The sequence below is a fragment of the Falco naumanni genome, chromosome 4, assembly GCF_017639655.2.
Source record: "Falco naumanni isolate bFalNau1 chromosome 4, bFalNau1.pat, whole genome shotgun sequence".
In the NCBI taxonomy this organism is placed as follows: Eukaryota; Metazoa; Chordata; class Aves; order Falconiformes; family Falconidae; genus Falco; species Falco naumanni.
The window spans coordinates 113,372,219-113,392,398 of NC_054057.1; the positions used below are offsets into that span (position 1 = coordinate 113,372,219).

A 20,180-nucleotide genomic window follows, 5' to 3' on the forward strand; every position below is an offset into this window, starting at 1 on the left:
CAGCGCAAAACCCCCCGTTAATGTACTCCTGTATTTGTTCAATTTCAAAGTAGCCACTTCAACTGACAAAGACAGCCGATTTTCTACCTGTAACTCTACTCCTCATTATCAACCTGCTACAGAAAGAAACAAACCGCTAGCATTTCTACGTAACGACTTATTTTTCCAGAAAAGAATAAAAAGCCACCACCGACCAACCAAAAAAAAAACCCCAAACAGAAAACAAAACAAACAAAACAAAAAAAAACCACTCAAAAAAAAAAAAAAAAACCCAAAAAACAACTCACCTCCTACCTTCTGTGTCCCAGGATGAAAAGTTTCCTTCGGGTTCTTCCCAAATTTGTCATGACCCACAGGACTGAAATGCAAATGAAATACTGCTTTAGGAGGAAGAGCAAGCCAAACACCTCGACATTAAACCATGAACTGGCTGTAGTCGGATCGATTGGCGAGAAGAATGCGTTCAAAGAGCCTGTGCTGCCGTGGAATTTTTTGCGGAAGAGCCATTTATTTCCGCACGACTAACCGCTGAGACTTCTTAAACTTCTTTCTGATTTTAAAAACAGAAACAACTAGGACCCTGCACGGAGATCACTTTTAAGCGTACCGTATTTACTATAGAAAGCACAGAACTTTATTCCCTCGTCCTTCGCTCGCTTTTATACATAACTGTCGTGAGCGTTTTAGGAAGACTCAGTAACCTATCCTATTTCATAAGCTTCTCTTCCATCCCTTTGAAAAACTCCAGGCACGTCAAATGAAAAACGAGCTGCTCGGCATCAGGCTCGTACCCCAAAGATCCACAAGCAAGATCAGCTGCCTCGCCCAACGGAAAAGCCCTCACGTATAGCATTTCTTCCCAACTCGTGTTTCTACGTGACTGTCATTTTCGCCCATTTTTTTTCCCCTACCGTTAATTTCCGGGAGCTGCGCAAAGCACGCCACGGAGTGCCAAAGGCAGTCTGTCTGAGGCACACCGAGCTGACACGGAGGTCACATCCGATGCGCCTTTTCCATCATCCTTACGCTAGGCCACCACGCCGACAGGATCTCCTGTAGTTCCCTTCGAAAGCAATTAAAAGGCTGAGTTTAATTTAATTGACAAAAAAGCAGGTTTGTCGTGCAGCTGAAATTCGTTGACATAGTCGGTACCGAAACTCACGCTGGCTGTGAACGGGGTGAAATGGCAAAGGACCATCAGCCAGGCCCGAGGGAAGGCTCAAAGGCTGTACAAGCTAAAGAATAGCCAGGGAAGGGATTTTAGTCCGAGCCCAAGCGGGCAAAAGGAGATGACGTTAGTCCTGCTGCCTGCAGGTGTGTGGGAAATCACCCTGAGTGGGGGGGAACTCGAGAAAATTGCGTCCTAACGGAAGCACGGTATTACGGAAAGCTTTTTTATAGGGTAGAACACAGCTATAGCCTCGAGGACGGTCGGCACGCACACAGCCTGGACCGCCACCGTTCCCTAAGCAGCGGCTCGGCGCACGCCGACAGCGGTGACGGAGGACGAGCTTAAGGCAAAAAGCCAAAAGCAAACCCCTCAAAGGCCAGAACCGTTCTCAGGAACACAGGAGTTAAGCCTAAAAGCGGTTGAAAGCTGCCTCCTACCTCTTCCCCCTCCGACACCGGCACGTTTCCTCGCGATCCTTTTCGCAAACAAAAGACGGATGCCTGCGGTATCAGCTTGGTCCCGAAGCACCACGATGCGCTTGCTGGCTTCACGCTCTCTTCTGACAAGGCTGACAGCTTCTCCGCACACGACAGCCGAGGCCCTGTGAAACACGAGGAAGGCAAACACCGGTAACGTCTCGCAGGGGTCAGGAGGAAGTCAGGATGCACTCCATTCGGAGCCCAACGCGTTACCCAAAGGAATAACCCCAGCAGAACAAGAGGCAGGAACGGTCGGTAGACAGGCAGACAACATGCACGGCAGCGATACCCACGTCAGACTTGCAGGGCGCTTCCAGTCAGCCCGCTGCCGCGGCTCAGGCCGGCGGCTGGGGGAAAGACAAAGCCCCGCGCAGAGCTGCGGCGGCTGCCCGGGCAGCCCAGAGGCGGCGGGGGGGGGCGGCAGGTCGCCGCGGGCCGACCCCTCCCTCTCCCGGCCCCGCCAGGCCGCCACAAGTGGCGAGCACCGGGGCCGCCCCCGCCGCCGCTCCTCGCCTCCGCGCTGAGGTAGCGGCGCAGCCCCGAGAGACAAAAAAAAAAAAAAAAAAAAACCAGCCCAAACTAGGCAGCACCGTGAGGAGCCCGCTGACCACCGTCGCTGCCGGGGAGACGAGAACGGCCGGCAGCCCCGCCGGTCCCGGGCCGGGCCGCCCGCCTCAGCCCGCCCGCCGCCGGCACCAGGCGCTCCCCGCCGCGGCCGAGCGCCGGCCCGCCACATCCCCCCCCGCCCGGCCGCCCTCAGGCCGAGCGCTCACCCAGCGCGCCGCCGCACGACCCGGCCCGAAAGTCTTCCAGGCTCCCGGCGAAGGCTCCGCACCGCCACGGGCGCGCCGGCGCGCCGCGCGGGCTGGAAAAGAACCCCACTTCCGGGGCCGTCTGCGTAGCCCGTACGTGCGAGGCCGAAGCCCCGCCCCTAGGGGTCAAGCCGTTTCTGCGCACGGGAAAAAAGCGGAATTGCGTCATACGCATGCGACGCCGCCGGAGACCCCGCCCCCTTTGGCTTCAAGCCGGCAGTGCGCATGCGCTGCCCTTAGTTTTGCCAGTACCCCTTCTGCGCATGCGCAGAAGCGGCATTGCGTCATACGCATGCGACGCCGCCGGAGACCCCGCCCTTTGGCTTCAAGCCGGCACTGCGCATGCGCTGCCCTTAGTTTTGCCAGTAACCCTTCTGCGCATGCGCAGAAGCGGCATTGCGTCATACGCATGCGGCGCCGCCCCAAACCCCGCCCCCTTTGGCTTCAAGCCCGGTCTGCGCATGCGCTGCCCTTACTCTGCAGGGCGGCGCTACTGCTGCCGCCTGGCGAAAAAAAATGGGTACTGCAGCCGGCGCCACTGCTGCCGCCTGGCGAAAAAAAATTGGGTACTGCAGGCCAGCCTAGTCTAACAGACTGCACCCTTTATTATACGAATGGGAATCGAGAAGGGAACTCTGCCCACGCCCGGCGTTCACATCTCGCTGGATCAAGTTTCTTCCAGTGAACATTATTCCAATTCCACCAGTCTAGAGAGAAAGAGAAAAAAAAAAAAAAAAAAAAAATAAAAAAAAAAAAATCACTCGAGAGACAGGGCATACACTTTTTTTTTTCCTTATAAAAACACCAGCAACATTGCCTTAACGATAAAAGAGGCAATGAAAACCTTTCTTGTAAAATGCAAGGGCATTAAAGGGAAGGTAATTCGACAGACAATACATAAACCTCTCCAGCTCTTTCCCCACGTCTATTTTGACATTCGTTTTCAAAAACTTTCTCGGGTGAACGTCTTTTTGTCTTTGAGCAGTGCGACAGGCGGTTTTGCAAACGGCACGAGTCTCTGCTTTTTAAAAATCAATCAGACTCTGTAATCACTTTAGATGGGGCACTTTGTGTTTCAGAGAAACAAAACCAAACGTTGAGTCTTTCCTTGACGACACAGGCCCTTTCACCTTTACATCAGAGAAACAACGTATGTGGTTCTGATCTCTCAAGGAATCTTTATTTTCCAACAGACTGCACCGTCAAGATCAACAAAAGCAGTTTCTACCGTTTCGCCAGCGAGCAAGAGGACTGTCTCGAGACTAAGTTTCCTTGAACAAACACCGAAGAGATCTTCAAGACTCGGTCCAAAGGCTCCGTCACCGTGAAATCGTAGTCCCCTTCAGCTCCACACCGCTTCATTCTGGTGAACGCCCGCTAGAAAAAAAGAAACGGTTTATTCAGTGTAACGATTCGATTGGTATACAAGCCTTCCAAGGCTCCCAAGACGAAGTCTAAGAGGTCAGGAGACCTGTGAATGTTTGTACTCGCAGTGAAGGCTCAGCATCTTATGCAACCCTCAGCCAAGACAAAGGTGAAAAACTCACCGGCGCCGAACGTTTCCTCACCTGTAAGCCTGCCCATCCTTGGCATGCAGGACTCCATAATTCAAAATTCACAGGTCCCGGAGAAAGAAAACCAAAAACTACAGGACAGAACAGACAATCAAACAAAAGACCTCAAATAAGGACTCCTCTAAGGACTGTTATATACATCTTTTGTATACGACCTACGCACGGCAACATACGCTTCGTACCAGCTCCATTACATGCTCAAGTAGCAGATACCTCATACACTGCTTTCCATCACAGATTACGATTTTTGATGACATTACCAAAGCTGGTCATCTATTAGTATGATAGGTTATGCCAGTGCCTGAAATGATTTTCGATCTCAGACGTTTCACAGAAACGCCGCAGTTTTCACTGCAATAAGCAATTGATATCGAGGTCGGTATACGTCACCGAGCGAGTGCTAGGAGTGAAAAGTTTACATTTACCTCTTGCTCTTCGACAGCCGATAAATCCCGTAAACAAAACGACATCTTTAGCACACCGGTACCGAAGACACAGCGCAAAACCCCCGTTAATGTACTCCTGTATTTGTTCAATTTCAAAGTAGCCACTTCAACTGACAAAGACAGCCGATTTTCTACCTGTAACTCTACTCCTCATTATCATCCTGCTACAGAAAGAAACAAACCGCTAGCATTTCTACGTAACGACTTATTTTTCCAGAAAAGAATAAAAAGCCACAACCGACCAACCAAAAAAAAAAACCCCAAACAGAAACAAAACAAACAAAAAAAAAAAAAAACCCACGCAAAAAAAAAAAAAAAAAAACCCAAAAAACAACTCACCTCCTACCTTCTGTGGTCCCAGGATGAAAAGTTTCCTTCGGGTTCTTCCCAAATTGTCATGACCCACAGGACTGAAATGCAAATGAAATACTGCTTTAGAGGAGAGCAAGCATACACTTCCACATTAAACCATGAACTGGCTGTAGTTGGAACAAAACAAACAAAAAAAAAAACCCCACAAAAAAAAAAAAAAAAACCCAAAAAACAACTCACCTCCTACCTTCTGTGTCCCAGGATGAAAAGTTTCCTTCGGGTTCTTCCCAAATTTGTCATGACCCACAGGACTGGAAATGCAAATGAAATACTGCTTTAGAGGAGAGCAAGCATACACCTCGACATTAAACCATGAACTGGCTGTAGTCGGAATCGATTGCGAGAAGAATCGTTCAAAGAGCCTTGCTGCCGTGGAATTTTTTGCGGAAGAGCCATTTATTTCCCGCACGACCTAACCGCTGAGACTTCTTAAACTTCTTTCTGATTTTAAAAACAGAAACAACTAGGACCCTGCACGGAGATCACTTTTAAGCGTACCGTATTTACTATAGAAAGCACAGAACTTTATTCCTCGTCCTTCGCTTCGGCTTTATACATAACTGTCGTGAGCGTTTTAGGAAGACTCAGTAAACCTATCCTATTTCATAAGCTTCTCTTCCATCCCTTTGAAAACAACTCCAGGCACGTCAAATGAAAAACGAGCTGCTCGGCATCAGGCTCGTACCCCAAAGATCCACAAGCAAGATCAGCTGCCTCGCCCAACGGAAAGCCCTCACGTATAGCATTTCTTCCCAACTCGTGTTTCTACGTGACTGTCATTTTCGCCCATTTTTTTTCCCCTACCGTTAATTTCCGGAGCTGCGCAGCACGCCACGGAGTGCCAAAGGCAGTCTGTCTGAGGCACACCGAGCTGACACGGAGGTCACATCCGATGCGCCTTTCCATCATCGCTTACGCTAGGCCACCACGCCGACAGGATCTCCTGTAGTTCCCTTCGAAAGCAATTAAAAGGCTGAGCTTAATTTAATTGACAAAAAAGCAGGTTTGTCGTGCAGCTGAAATTCGTTGACATAGTCGGTACCGAAACTCACGCTGGCTGTGAACGGGGTGAAATGGCAAAGGACCATCAGCCAGGCCCGAGGGAAGGCTCAAAGGCTGTACAAGCTAAAGAATAGCCAGGGAAGGGATTTTAGTCCGAGCCCAAGCGGGCAAAAGGAGATGACGTTAGTCCTGCTGCCTGCAGGTGTGTGGGAAAATCACCCTGAGGTGGGGGGGGAACTCGAGAAAATTGCGTCCTAACGGAAGCACGGTATTACGGAAAGCTTTTTATAGGGTAGAACACAGCTATAGCCTCGAGGACGGTCGGCACGCACACAGCCTGGACCGCCACCGTTCCCTAAGCAGCGGCTCGGCGCACGCCGACAGCGGTGACGGAGGACGGGCTTAAGGCAAAAAGCCAAAAGCAAACCCCTCAAAGGCCAGAACCGTTCTCAGGAACACAGGAGTTAAGCCTAAAAGCGGTTGAAAACTGCCTCCTACCTCTTCCCCCTCCGACACCGGCACGTTTCCTCGCGATCCCCTTTTCGCAAACAAAAGACGGATGCCTGCGGTATCAGCTTGGTCCCGAAGCACCACGATGCGCTTGCTGGCTTCACGCTCTCTTCTGACAAGGCTGACAGCTTCTCCGCACACGACAGCCGAGGCCCTGTGAAACACGAGGAAGGCAAACACCGGTAACGTCTCGCAGGGGTCAGGAGGAAGTCAGGATGCACTCCATTCGGAGCCCAACGCGTTACCCAAAGGAATAACCCCCAGCAGAACAAGAGGCAGGAACGGTCGGTAGACAGGCAGACAACAGTGCACGGCAGCGATACCCACGTCAGACTTGCAGGGCGCTTCCAGTCAGCCCGCTGCCGCGGCTCAGGCCGGCGGCTGGGGGAAAGACAAAGCCCCGCGCAGAGCTGCGGCGGCTGCCCGGGCAGCCCAGAGGCGGCGGGGGGGGCGGCGGCAGGTCGCCGCGGGCCGACCCCTCCTCTCCCGGGCCCCGCCAGGCCGCCACAAGTGGCGAGCACCGGGGCCGCCCCCCGCCGCCGCTCCTCGCCTCCGCGCTGAGGTAGCGGGCGCAGCCCCGAGGAGACAAAAAAAAAAAAAAAAAAAAAACCAGCCCAAAATAGGCAGCACCGTGAGGAGCCCGCTGACCGCCGTCGCTGCCGGGGAGACGAGAACGGCCGGCAGCCCCGCCGGTCCCGGGCCGGGCCGCCCGCCTCAGCCCGCCCGCCGCCGGCACCAGGCGCTCCCCGCCGCGGCCGAGCGCCGGCCCGCCACATCCCCCCCCCGCCCGGCCGCCCTCAGGCCGAGCGCTCACCCAGCGCGGCCGCCGCACGACCCGGCCCGAAAGTCTTCCAGGCTCCCGGCGAAGGCTCCGCACCGCCACGGGCGCGCCGGCGCGCCGCGCGGGCTGGAAAAGAACCCCACTTCCGGGGCCGTCTGCGTAGCCCGTACGTGCGAGGCCGAAGCCCCGCCCCTAGGGGTCAAGCCGTTTTCTGCGCACGGGAAAAAAGCGGAATTGCGTCATACGCATGCGACGCCGCCGGAGACCCCGCCCCCTTTGGCTTCAAGCCGGCACTGCGCATGCGCTGCCCTTAGTTTTGCCAGTAACCCTTCTGCGCATGCGCAGAAGGCGGCATTGGCGTCATACGCATGCGGCGCCGCCCCCAAACCCCGCCCCCTTTGGCTTACAAGCCCGGTCTGCGCATGCGCTGCCCTTACTCTGTCAGGGCGGCGCTACTGCTGCCGCCTGGCGAAAAAAAATGGGTACTGCAGGCCGGCGCCACTGCTGCCGCCTGGCGAAAAAATTGGGTACTGCAGCCAGCCTAGCTAACAGACTGCACCCTTTATTATACGAATGAATCGAGGAAGGGAACTCTGCCCACGGCCCGGCTTCACATCTCGCTGGATCAAGTTATTCCAGTGAACATATTCAATTCCACCAGTCTAGAGAGAAAGAGAAAAAAAAAAAAAAAAAAAAAAAAAAAAAAAAAAAAAAAAAAAAAAAGAATCACTCGAGAGACAGGGCATACACTTTTTTTTTTTCCTTATAAAAACACCAGCAACATTGCCTTAACGATAAAAGAGGCAATGACCTTTTCTTGTAAAATGCAAGGGCATTAAAGAGAAGGTAATTCGACAGACAATACATAAACCTCTCCAGCTCTTTCCCCACGTCTATTTGACATTCGTTTCCAAAAACTTTCTCGGTGTAACGTCTTTTGTCTTTGAGCAGTAGCGACAGGCGGTTTGCAAACGGGCACGAGTCTCTGCTTTTTAAAAATCAATTCAGACTCTGTAATCACTTTAGATGGGGGCACTTTGTGTTTCAGAGAAACAAAACCAACGTTGAGTCTTTCCTTGAACGACACAGGGCCCGTTCACCTTTACATCAGAGAAACAACGTATGTGGTTCTGATCTCTCAAGGAATCTTTATTTTCCAACAGACTGCACCGTCAAGATCAACAAAAGCAGTTTCCTACCGTTTCGCCAGCGAGCAAGAGGACTGTCTCGAGACTAAGTTTCCTTGAACAAACACCGAAGAGATCTTCAAGACTCGGTCCAAATGGCTCCGTCACCGTGAAATCGTAGTCCCCTCAGCTCCACACCGCTTCATTCTGGGAACGCCCGCTAGAAAAAAAAGAAACGGTTTATTCAGTGTAACGATTCGATTGGTATACAAGCCTTCAAGGCTCCCAAGACGAAGTCTAGAGGGTCAGGACCGTGAATGTTTGTACTCGCAGTGAAGCTCAGCATCTTATGCAACCCTCAGCCAAGACAAAGGTGAAAAACTCACCGGCGCCGAACGTTTTCCTCACCTGTAAGCTGCCCATCCCTTGGCATGCAGGACTCCAAATTCAAAATTCACAGGTCCCGGAGAAAGAAAACCAAAAACTACAGGACAAACAGACAATCAAACAAAAGACCTCAAATAAGGACTCCTCTAAGGGACTGTTATATACATCTTTTGTATACGACCTACGCACGGCAACATACGCTTCGTACCAAGCTCCATTACATGCTCAAGTAGCAGATACCTCATACACTGCTTTCCATCACAGATTACGATTTTTTGATGACATTACCAAAGCTGGTCATCTATTAGTATGATAGGGTTATGCCAGTGCCTGAAATGATTTTCGATCTCAGACGTTTCACAGAAACGCCGCAGTTTTTCACTGCAATAAGCAATTGATATCGAGGTCGGTATACGTCACCGAGCGAGTGCTAGGAGTGAAAAGTTTTACATTTACCTCTTGCTCTTCGACAGCCGTTAAATCCCGTAAACAAAACGACATCTTTAGCACACCGGTACCGAGAAGACACAGCGCAAAACCCCCCGTTAATGTACTCCTGTATTTGTTCAATTTCAAGTAGCCACTTCAACTGACAAAGACAGCCGATTTTCTACCTGTAACTCTACTCCTCATTATCAGCCTGCTACAGAAAGAAACAAAACCGCTAGCATTTCTACGTAACGACTTATTTTTCCAGAAAAGAATAAAAAGCCACAACCGACCAACCAAAAAAAAAAACCCCAAACAGAAACAAAACAAAAAAAAAAAAAAAAAAAACCCCCCAAAAAAAAAAAAAAAAAAACCCAAAAAACAACTCACCTCCTACCTTCTGTGTCCCAGGATGAAAAGTTTCCTTCGGGTTCTTCCCAAATTTGTCATGACCCACAGGACTGAAATGCAAATGAAATACTGCTTTTAGAGGAGAGCAAGCATACACTTCGACATTAAACCATGAACTGGGCTGTAGTTGGAACAAAACAAACAAAAAAAAAAACCCCACTCAAAAAAAAAAAAAAAAACCCCAAAAAACAACTCACCTCCTACCTTCTGTGTCCCAGGATGAAAAGTTTCCTTCGGGGTTCTTCCCAAATTTGTCATGACCCACAGGACCTGAAATGCAAATGAAATACTGCTTAGAGGAGAGCAAGGCATACACCTCGACATTAAACCATGAACTGGCTGTAGTCGAATCGATTGCGAGAAGAATCGTTCAAAGAGCCTTGCCTGCCGTGGAATTTTTTGCGGAGAGCCATTTATTTCCCGCACGACTAACCGCTTGAGACTTCTTAAACTTCTTTCTGATTTAAAAACAGAAACAACTAGGACCCCTGCACGGAGATCACTTTTAAGCGTACCGTATTTACTATAGAAAGCACAGAACTTTATTCCCTCGTCCTTCGCTTCGGCTTTATACATAACTGTCGTGAGCGTTTTAGGAAGACTCAGTAACCTATCCTATTTCATAAGCTTCTCTTCCATCCCTTTGAAAACAACTCCAGGCACGTCAAATGAAAAACGAGCTGCTCGGCATCAGGCTCGTACCCCAAAGATCCACAAGCAAGATCAGCTGCCTCGCCCAACGGAAAGCCCTCACGTATAGGCATTTTCTTCCCAACTCGTGTTTCTACGTGACTGTCATTTTCGCCCATTTTTTTTCCCCTACCGTTAATTTCCGGAGCTGCGCAGCAGGCCACGGAGTGCCAAAGGCAGTCTGTCTGAGGCACACCGAGCTGACACGGAGGTCACATCCGATGCGCCTTTCCATCATCGCTTACGCTAGGGCCACCACGCCGACAGGATCTCCTGTAGTTCCCTTCGAAAGCAATTAAAAGGCTGAGCTTAATTTAATTGACAAAAAAGCAGGGTTTGTCGTGCAGCTGAAATTCGTTGACATAGTCGGTACCGAAACTCACGCTGGCTGTGACGGGTGGTGAAATGGCAAAGGACCATCAGCCAGGCCCGAGGGAAGGCTCAAAGGCTGTACAAGCTAAAGAATAGCCAGGGAAGGGATTTTAGTCCGAGCCCAAGCGGGCAAAAGGAGATGACGTTAGTCCTGCTGCCTGCAGGTGTGTGGGAAAATCACCCTGAGGTGGGGGGGAACTCAGAGAAAATTGCGTCCTAAACGGAAGCACGGTATTACGGAAAGCTTTTTATAGGGTAGAACAACAGCTATAGCCTCGAGGACGGTCGGCACGCACACAGCCTGGACCGCCACCGTTCCCTAAGCAAGCGGCTCGGCGCACGCCGACAGCGGTGACGGAGGACGGACTTAAGGCAAAAAGCCAAAAGCAAACCCCTCAAAGGCCAGAACCGTTCTCAGGAACACAGGAGTTAAGCCTAAAAGCGGTTGAAAGCTGCCTCCTACCTCTTCCCCCTCCGACACCGGCACGTTTCCTCGCGATCCCTTTTCGCAAACAAAAGAGCGGATGCCTGCGGTATCAGCTTGGTCCCGAAGCACCACGATGCGCTTGCTGGCTTCACGCTCTCTTCTGACAAGGCTGACAGCTTCTCCGCACACGACAGCCGAGGCCCTGTGAAACACGAGGAAGGCAAACACCGGTAACGTCTCGCAGGGGTCAGGAGGAAGTCAGGAATGCACTCCATTCGGAGCCCAACGCGTTACCCAAAGGAATAACCCCAGGCAGAACAAGAGGCAGGAACGGTCGGTAGACAAGGCAGACAACATGCACGGCAGCGATACCCACGTCAGACTTGCAGGCGCTTCCAGTCAGCCCGCTGCCGCGGCTCAGGCCGGCGGCTGGGGGAAAGACAAAGCCCCGCGCAGAGCTGCGGCGGGCTGCCCGGGCAGCCCCAGAGGGCGGCGGGGGGGGGCGGCGGCAGGTCGCCGCGGGCCGACCCCTCCCTCTCCCGGGCCCCGCCAGGGCCGCCCACAAGTGGCGAGCACCGGGGCCGCCCCCCGCCGCCGCTTCCTCGCCCTCCGCGCTGAGGTAGCGGCGCAGCCCCCGAGAGACAAAAAAAAAAAAAAAAAAAAAAACCAGCCCAAAATAGGCAGCACCGTGAGGAGCCCGCTGACCGCCGTCGCTGCCGGGGAGACGAGAACGGGCCGGCAGCCCCCGCCGGTCCCGGGCCGGGGCCGCCCGCCTCAGCCCGCCCGCCGCCGGCACCAGGCGCTCCCCGCCGCCCCGCGGCCGAGCGCCGGCCCGCCACATCCCCCCCCGCCCGGCCGCCCTCAGGGCCGAGCGCTCACCCAGCGCGCCGCCGCACGACCCGGCCCGAAAGTCTTCCAGGCTCCCGCGAAGGCTCCGCACCGCCACGGGCGCGCCGGCGCGCCGCGCGGGCTGGAAAAGAACCCCACTTCCGGGGCCGTCTGCGTAGCCCGTACGTGCGAGGCCGAAGCCCCGCCCCTAGGGGTCAAGCCGTTTCTGCGCACGGGAAAAAAGCGGAATTGCGTCATACGCATGCGACGCCGCCACAAGCCGGCAATGCGCTGCCCTTAGTTTTGCCAGTATCTGCGCATGCGCAGAAGCGGCATTGCGTCATACGCATGCGGCGCCGCCGGAGACCCCGCCCCCTTTGGCTTCAAGCCGGCACTGCGCATGCGCTGCCCTTAGTTTTGCCAGTAACCCTCCTGCGCATGCGCAGAAGCGGAATTGCGTCATACGCATGCGGCGCCGCCCCAAACCCCGCCCCCTTTGGCTTCAAGCCCGGTCTGCGCATGCGCTGCCCTTACTCTGCAGGGCGGCGCTACTGCTGCCGCCTGGCGAAAAAAAATGGGTACTGCAGCCGGCGCCACTGCTGCCGCCTGGCGAAAAAAATTGGGTACTGCAGCCAGCCTAGCTAACAGGACTGCACCCTTTATTATACGAATGGAATCGAGAAGGGAACTCTGCCCACGGCCCGGCATCACATCTCGCTGGATCAAGTTCTTCCAGTGAACATATTCAATTCCACCAGTCTAGAGAGAAAGAGAAAAAAAAAAAAAAAAAAAAAAAAAAAAAAAAAAAAAAAAAAAAGAATCACTCGAGAGACAGGGCATACACTTTTTTTTTTCCTTATAAAAACACCAGCAACATTGCCTTAACGATAAAAGAGGCAATGAAACCTTTTCTTGTAAAATGCAAGGGCATTAAAGAGAAGGTAATTCGACAGACAATACATAAACCTCTCCAGCTCTTTCCCCCACGTCTATTGACATTCGTTTCCAAAAACTTTCTCGGGTGAACGTCTTTTGTCTTTGAGCAGTGCGACAGGCGGTTTGCAAACGGCACGAGTCTCTGCTTTTTAAAAAATCAATTCAGACTCTGTAATCACTTAGATGGGGCACTTTGTGTTTCAGAGAAACAAAACCAACGTTGAGTCTTTCCTTGAACGACACAGGCCCGTTCACCTTTACATCAGAGAAACAACGTATGTGGTTCTGATCTCTCAAGGAATCTTTATTTTCCAACAGACTGCACCGTCAAGATCAACAAAGCAGTTTCCTACCGTTTCGCCAGCGAGCAAGAGGACTGTCTCGAGACTAAGTTTCCTTGAACAAACACCGAAGAGATCTTCAAGACTCGGTCCAAATGGCTCCGTCACCGTGAAATCGTTAGTCCCCTTCAGCTCCACACCGCCTTCATTCTGGGAACGCCCGCTAGAAAAAAAAGAAACGGTTTATTCAGTGTAACGATTCGATTGGTATACAAGCCCTTCAAGGCTCCCAAGACGAAGTCTAAGAGGGTCAGGACCGTGAATGTTTTGTACTCGCAGTGAAGCTCAGCATCTTATGCAACCCTCAGCCAAGACAAAGGTGAAAAACTCACCGGCGCCGAACGTTTCCTCACCTGTAAGCTGCCCATCCTTGGCATGCAGGACTCCAAATCAAAATTCACAGGTCCCGGAGAAAGAAAACCAAAAAACTACAGGACAAACAGACAATCAAACAAAAGACCTCAAATAAGGACTCCTCTAAGGACTGTTATATACATCTTTTGTATACGACCTACGCACGGCAACATACGCTTCGTACCAGCTCCATTACATGCTCAAGTAGCAGATACCTCATACACTGCTTTCCATCACAGATTACGATTTTTGATGACATTACCAAAGCTGGTCATCTATTAGTATGATAGGTTATGCCAGTGCCTGAAATGATTTTCGATCTCAGACGTTTCACAGAAACGCCGCAGTTTTTCACTGCAATAAGCAATTGATATCGAGGTCGGTATACGTCACCGAGCGAGTGCTAGGAGTGGAAAAGTTTACATTTACCTCTTGCTCTTCGACAGCCGATAAATCCCGTAAACAAAACGACATCTTTAGCACACCGGTACCGAAGACACAGCGCAAAACCCCCCGTTAATGTACTCCTGTATTTGTTCAATTTCAAAGTAGCCACTTCAACTGACAAAGACAGCCGATTTTCTACCTGTAACTCTACTCTCATTATCATCCTGCTACAGAAAGAAACAAACCGCTAGCATTTCTACGTAACGACTTATTTTTCCACAAAATAATAAAAAGCCACAACCGACCAACAAAAAAAAAAACCCCAAACAAAAACAAAAAAAAAAAAAAAAAAAAAAAAACCCACTCAAAAAAAAAAAAAAAAAAAACCCAAAAAACAACTCACCTCCTACCTTCTGTGTCCCCAGGATGAAAAAGTTTCCTTCGGGTTCTTCCCAAATTTGTCATGACCCACAGGACTGAAATGCAAATGAAATACTGCTTTAGAGGAGAGCAAGCATACACTTCGACATTAAAACCATGGAACTGGCTGTAGTTGGAACAAAACAAACAAAAAAAAAACCCCACTCAAAAAAAAAAAAAAAACCCAAAAAAACAACTCACCTCCTACCTTCTGTGTCCCAGGATGAAAAGTTTCCTTCGGGTTCTTCCCAAATTTGTCATGACCCACAGGACTGAAATGCAAATGAAATACTGCTTTAGAGGAGAGCAAGCATACACCTCGACATTAAACCATGAACTGGCTGTAGTCGGAATCGATTGCGAGAAGAATCGTTCAAAGAGCCCTTGCTGCCGTGGAATTTTTTGCGAAGAGCCATTTATTTCCCGCACGACTAACCGCTGAGACTTCTTAAACCTTCTTTCTGATTTTAAAAACAGAAACAACTAGGACCCTGCACGGAGATCACTTTTAAGCGTACCGTATTTACTATAGAAAGCACAGAACTTTATTCCCTCGTCCTTCGCTTCGGCTTTATACATAACTGTCGTGAGCGTTTTAGGAAGACTCAGTAACCTATCCTATTTCATAAGCTTCTCTTCCATCCCTTTGAAAACAACTCCAGGCCACGTCAAATGAAAAAACGAGCTGCTCGGCATCAGGCTCGTACCCCAAAGATCCACAAGCAAGATCAGCTGCCTCGCCCAACGGAAAAGCCCTCACGTATAGCATTTCTTCCCAACTCGTGTTTCTACGTGACTGTCATTTTCGCCCATTTTTTTTTCCCCTACCGTTAATTTCCGGAGCTGCGCAGCACGCCACGGAGTGCCAAAGGCAGTCTGTCTGAGGCACACCGAGCTGACACGGAGGTCACTCCGATGCGCCTTTCCATCATCGCTTACGCTAGGCCACCACGCCGACAGGATCTCCTGTAGTTCCCTTCGAAAGCAATTAAAAGGCTGAGCTTAATTTAATTGACAAAAAAGCAGGTTTGTCGGTGCAGCTGAAATTCGTTGACATAGTCGGGTACCGAAACTCACGCTGGCTGTGAACGGGGTGAAATGGCAAAGGACCATCAGCCAGGCCCGAGGGAAGGCTCAAAGGCTGTACAAGCTAAAGAATAGCCAGGGAAGGGATTTTAGTCCGAGCCCAAGCGGGCAAAAGGAATGACGTTAGTCCTGCTGCCTGCAGGTGTGTGGGAAAATCACCCTGAGGTGGGGGGGGAACTCGAGAAAATTGCGTCCTAACGGAAGCACGGTATTACGGAAAGCTTTTTATAGGGTAGAACACATCTATAGCCTCGAGGACGGTCGGCACGCACACAGCCTGGACCGCCACCGTTCCCTAAGCAGCGGCTCGGCGCACGCCGACAGCGGTGACGGAGGACGAGCTTAAGGCAAAAAGCCAAAAGCAAACCCCTCAAAGGCCAGAACCGTTCTCAGGAACACAGGGAGTTAAGCCTAAAAGCGGTTGAAAGCTGCCTCCTACCTCTTCCCCCTCCGACACCGGCACGTTTCCTTCGCGATCCCTTTTCGCAAACAAAAGACGGATGCCTGCGGTATCAGCTTGGTCCCGAAGCACCACGATGCGCTTTGCTGGCTTCACGCTCTCTTCCTGACAAGGCTTGACAGCTTCTCCGCACCACGACAGCCGAGGCCCTGGTGAAACACGAGGAAGGCAAACACCGGTAACGTCTCGCAGGGGTTCAGGAGGAAGTCAGGATGCACTCCATTCGGAGCCCAACGCGTTACCCAAAGGAATAACCCCAGCAGAACAAGAGGCAGGAACGGTCGGTAGACAGGCAGACAACATGCACGGCAGCGATACCCACGTCAGACTTGCAGGGGCGCTTTCCAGTCAGCCCGCTGCCAGCGGCTTCAGGCCGGCGGCTGGGGGAAAGACAAAGCCCCGCGCAGAGCTGCGGCGGCTGCCCGGGCAGCCCAGAGCGGCGGGGGGGGGCGGCGGCAGGTCGCCGCGGGCCGACCCCTCCCTCTCCCGGGCCCCCGCCAGGCCGCCACAAGTGGCGAGCACCGGGCCGCCCCCCGCCGCCGCTCCTCGCCTCCGCGCTGAGGTAGCGGCGCAGCCCCGAGAGACAAAAAAAAAAAAAAAAAAAAACCAGCCCCAAAATAGGCAGCACCGTGAGGAGCCCGCTGACCGCCGTCGCTGCCGGGGGAGACGAAACGGCCGGCAGCCCCGCGGTCCCGGGCCGGGCCGCCCGCCTCAGCCCGCCCGCCGCCGGCACCAGGCGCTCCCCGCCGCGGCCGAGCGCCGGCCCGCCACATCCCCCCCCGCCCGGCCGCCCTCAGGGCCGAGCGCTCACCCAGCGCGCCGGCCGCACGACCCCGGCCCGAAAGTCTTCCAGGCTCCCGGCGAAGGCTCCGCACCGCCACGGGCGCGCCGGTCGCGCCGCGCTGGCTGGAAAAGAACCCCACGTCCGGGGCCGTCTGCGTAGCCCGTACGTGCGAGGCCGAAGCCCCGCCCTAGGGGGTCAAAGCCGTTTCTGCGCACGGGAAAAAAGCGGAATTGCGTCATACGCATGCGACGCCGCCGGAGACCCCGCCCCCTTTGGCTTCAAAGCCGGCACTGCGCATGCGCTGCCCTTAGTTTTGCCCAGGTACCCCTTCTGCGCATTGCGCAGAAGCGGCATTGCGTCATACGCATGCGACGCCGCCGGAGACCCCGCCCCCTTTGGCTTCAAGCCGGCACTGCGCATGCGCTGCCCTTAGTTTTGCCAGTAACCCTTCTGCGCATGCGCAGAAGCGGCATTGCGTCATACGCATGCGGCGCCGCCCCAAACCCCGCCCCCTTTGGCTTCAAGCCCGGTCTGCGCATGCGCTGCCCTTACTCTGCAGGGCGGCGCTACTGCTGCCGCCTGGCGAAAAAAAATGGGTACTGCAGCCGGCGCCACTGCTGCCGCCTGGCGAAAAAAATTGGGTACTTGCAGCCAGCCTAGCTAACAGACTGCACCCTTTATTATACGAATGGAATCGAGAAGGGAACTCTGCCCACGGCCCGGCTTCACATCTCGCTGGATCAAGTTCTTCCAGTGAACATATTCAATTCCACCAGTCTAGAGAGAAAGAGAAAAAAAAAAAAAAAAAAAAAAAAAAAATAAAAAAAAAAAGAAACACGCGTGAGACAGGGCATACACTTTTTTTTTTCCTTATAAAAACACCAGCAACATTGCCTTAACGATAAAAGAGGCAATGAAACCTTTTCTTGTAAAATGCAAGGGCATTAAAGAGAAGGTAATTCGACAGACAATACATAAACCTCTCCAGCTCTTTCCCCACGTCTATTTGACATTCGTTTCCAAAAACTTTCTCGGGTGAACGTCTTTTGTCTTTGAGCAGTGCGACAGGCGGTTTGCAAACGGCACGAGTCTCTGCTTTTTAAAAATCAATTCAGACTCTGTAATCACTTTAGATGGGGCACTTTGTGTTTCAGAGAAACAAAACCAACGTTGAGTCTTTCCTTGAACGACACAGGCCCGTTCACCTTTACATCAGAGAAACAACGTATGTGGTTCTGATCTCTCAAGGAATCTTTATTTTCCAACAGACTGCACCGTCAAGATCAACAAAAGCAGTTTCCTACCGTTTCGCCAGCGAGCAAGAGGACTGTCTCGGGACTAAATTTCCTTGAACAAACACCGAAGAGATCTTCACGACTCGGTCCAAACGGCTCCGTCACCGTGAAATCGTAGTCCCCTTCAGCTCCACACCGCTTCATTCTGGGAACGCCCGCTAGAAAAAAAAAGAAACGGTTTATTCAGTGTAACGATTCGATTGGTATACAAGCCTTCAAGGCTCCCAAGACGAAGTCTAAGAGGGTCAGGACCGTGAATGTTTGTACTCGCAGTGAAGCTCAAGCATCTTATGCAACCCTCAGCCAAGACAAAGGTGAAAAACTCACCGGCGCCGAACGTTTCCTCACCTGTAAGCTGCCCATCCTTGGCATGCAGGACTCCAAATTCAAAATTCACAGGTCCCGGAGAAAGAAAACCAAAAACTACAGGACAAACAGACAATCAAACAAAAGACCTCAAATAAGGACTCCTCTAAGGACTGTTATATACATCTTTTGTATACGACCTACGCACGGCAACATACGCTTCGTACCAGCTCCATTACATGCTCAAGTAGCAGATACCTCATACACTGCTTTCCATCACAGATTACGATTTTTTTGATGACATTACCAAAGCTGGTCATCTATTAGTATGATAGGTTATGCCAGTGCCTGAAATGATTTTCGATCTCAGACGTTTCACAGAAACGCCGCAGTTTTTCACTGCAATAAGCAATTGATATCGAGGTCGGTATACGTCACCGAGCGAGTGCTAGGAGTGAAAAGTTTACATTTACCTCTTGCTCTTCGACAGCCGATAAATCCCGTAAACAAAACGACATCTTTAGCACACCGGTACCGAAGACACAGCGCAAAACCCCCCGTTAATGTACTCCTGTATTTGTTCAATTTCAAAAGTAGCCACTTCAACTGACAAAAGACAGCCGATTTTCTACCTGTAACTCTACTCCTCATTATCATCCTGCTACAGAAAGAAACAAACCGCTAGCATTTCTACGTAACGACTTATTTTTCCAGAAAAGAATAAAAAGCCACAACCGACCAACCAAAAAAAAACCCCAAACAGAAACAAAACAAACAAAAAAAAAAAAAAAACCCACTCAAAAAAAAAAAAAAAACAAAACCCAAAAAACAACTCACCTCCTACCTTCTGTGTCCCAGGATGAAAAGTTTCCTTCGGGTTCTTCCCAAATTTGTCATGACCCACAGGACTGAAATGCAAATGAAATACTGCTTTAGAGGAGAGCAAGCATACACTTCGACATTAAACCATGAACTGGCTGTAGTTGGAACAAAACAAACAAAAAAAAAACCCCACTCAAAAAAAAAAAAAAAAAACCCAAAAAACAACTCACCTCCTACCTTCTGTGTCCCAGGATGAAAAGTTTCCTTCGGTGTTCTTCCCAAATTTGTCATGACCCACAGGACTGAAATGCAAATGAAATACTGCTTTAGAGGAGAGCAAGCATACACCTCGACATTAAACCATGAACTGGCTGTAGTCGGAATCGATTGCGAGAAGAATCGTTCAAAGAGCCTTGCTGCCGTGGAATTTTTTGCGGAAGAGCCATTTATTTCCCGCACGACTAACCGCTGAGACTTCTTAAACTTCTTTCTGATTTTAAAAACAGAAACAACTAGGACCCTGCACGGAGATCACTTTTAAGCGTACCGTATTTACTATAGAAAGCACAGAACTTTATTCCCTCGTCCTTCGCTTCGGCTTTATACATAACTGTCGTGAGCGTTTTAGGAAGACTCAGTAACCTATCCTATTTCATAAGCTTCTCTTCCATCCCTTTGAAAACAACTCCAGGCACGTCAAATGAAAAACGAGCTGCTCGGCATCAGGCTCGTACCCCAAAGATCCACAAGCAAGATCAGCTGCCTCGCTCAACGGAAAGCCCTCACGTATAGCATTTCTTCCCAACTCGTGTTTCTACGTGACTGTCATTTTCGCCCATTTTTTTTCCCCTACCGTTAATTTCCGGAGCTGCGCAGCACGCCACGGAGTGCCAAAGGCAGTCTGTCTGAGGCACACCGAGCTGACACGGAGGTCACATCCGATGCGCCTTTCCATCATCGCTTACGCTAGGCCACCCACGCCGACAGGATCTCCTGTAGTTCCCTTCGAAAGCAATTAAAAGGCTGAGCTTAATTTAATTGACAAAAAAGCAGGTTTGTCGTGCAGCTGAAATTCGTTGACATAGTCGGGTACCGAAACTCACGCTGGCTGTGAACGGGGTGAAATGGCAAAGGACCATCAGCCAGGCCCGAGGGAAGGCTCAAAGGCTGT

General features: G+C 51.3%; 1 long non-coding RNA gene across 2 annotated transcripts; it reads right to left on the minus strand.

The window, feature by feature from the left end:
• Window positions 1–7,752: 7,752 nt before the first annotated feature.
• Window positions 7,753–13,818, minus strand: LOC121087704. Of its 2 annotated transcripts, none has more exons than XR_005827704.1 (4): window positions 13,634–13,818; window positions 8,661–8,758; window positions 8,347–8,494; window positions 7,753–7,809 (listed from the first exon to the last, which is right to left on the minus strand). It is a non-coding gene; the product is annotated as an uncharacterized LOC121087704 (long non-coding RNA). The 2 variants fall into 2 exon arrangements; XR_005827705.1 differs by lacking the exons at window positions 7,753–7,809; window positions 13,634–13,818 and adding exons at window positions 8,213–8,247; window positions 9,118–9,137.
• Between the last annotated feature and the right edge of the window lie 6,362 nt (window positions 13,819–20,180).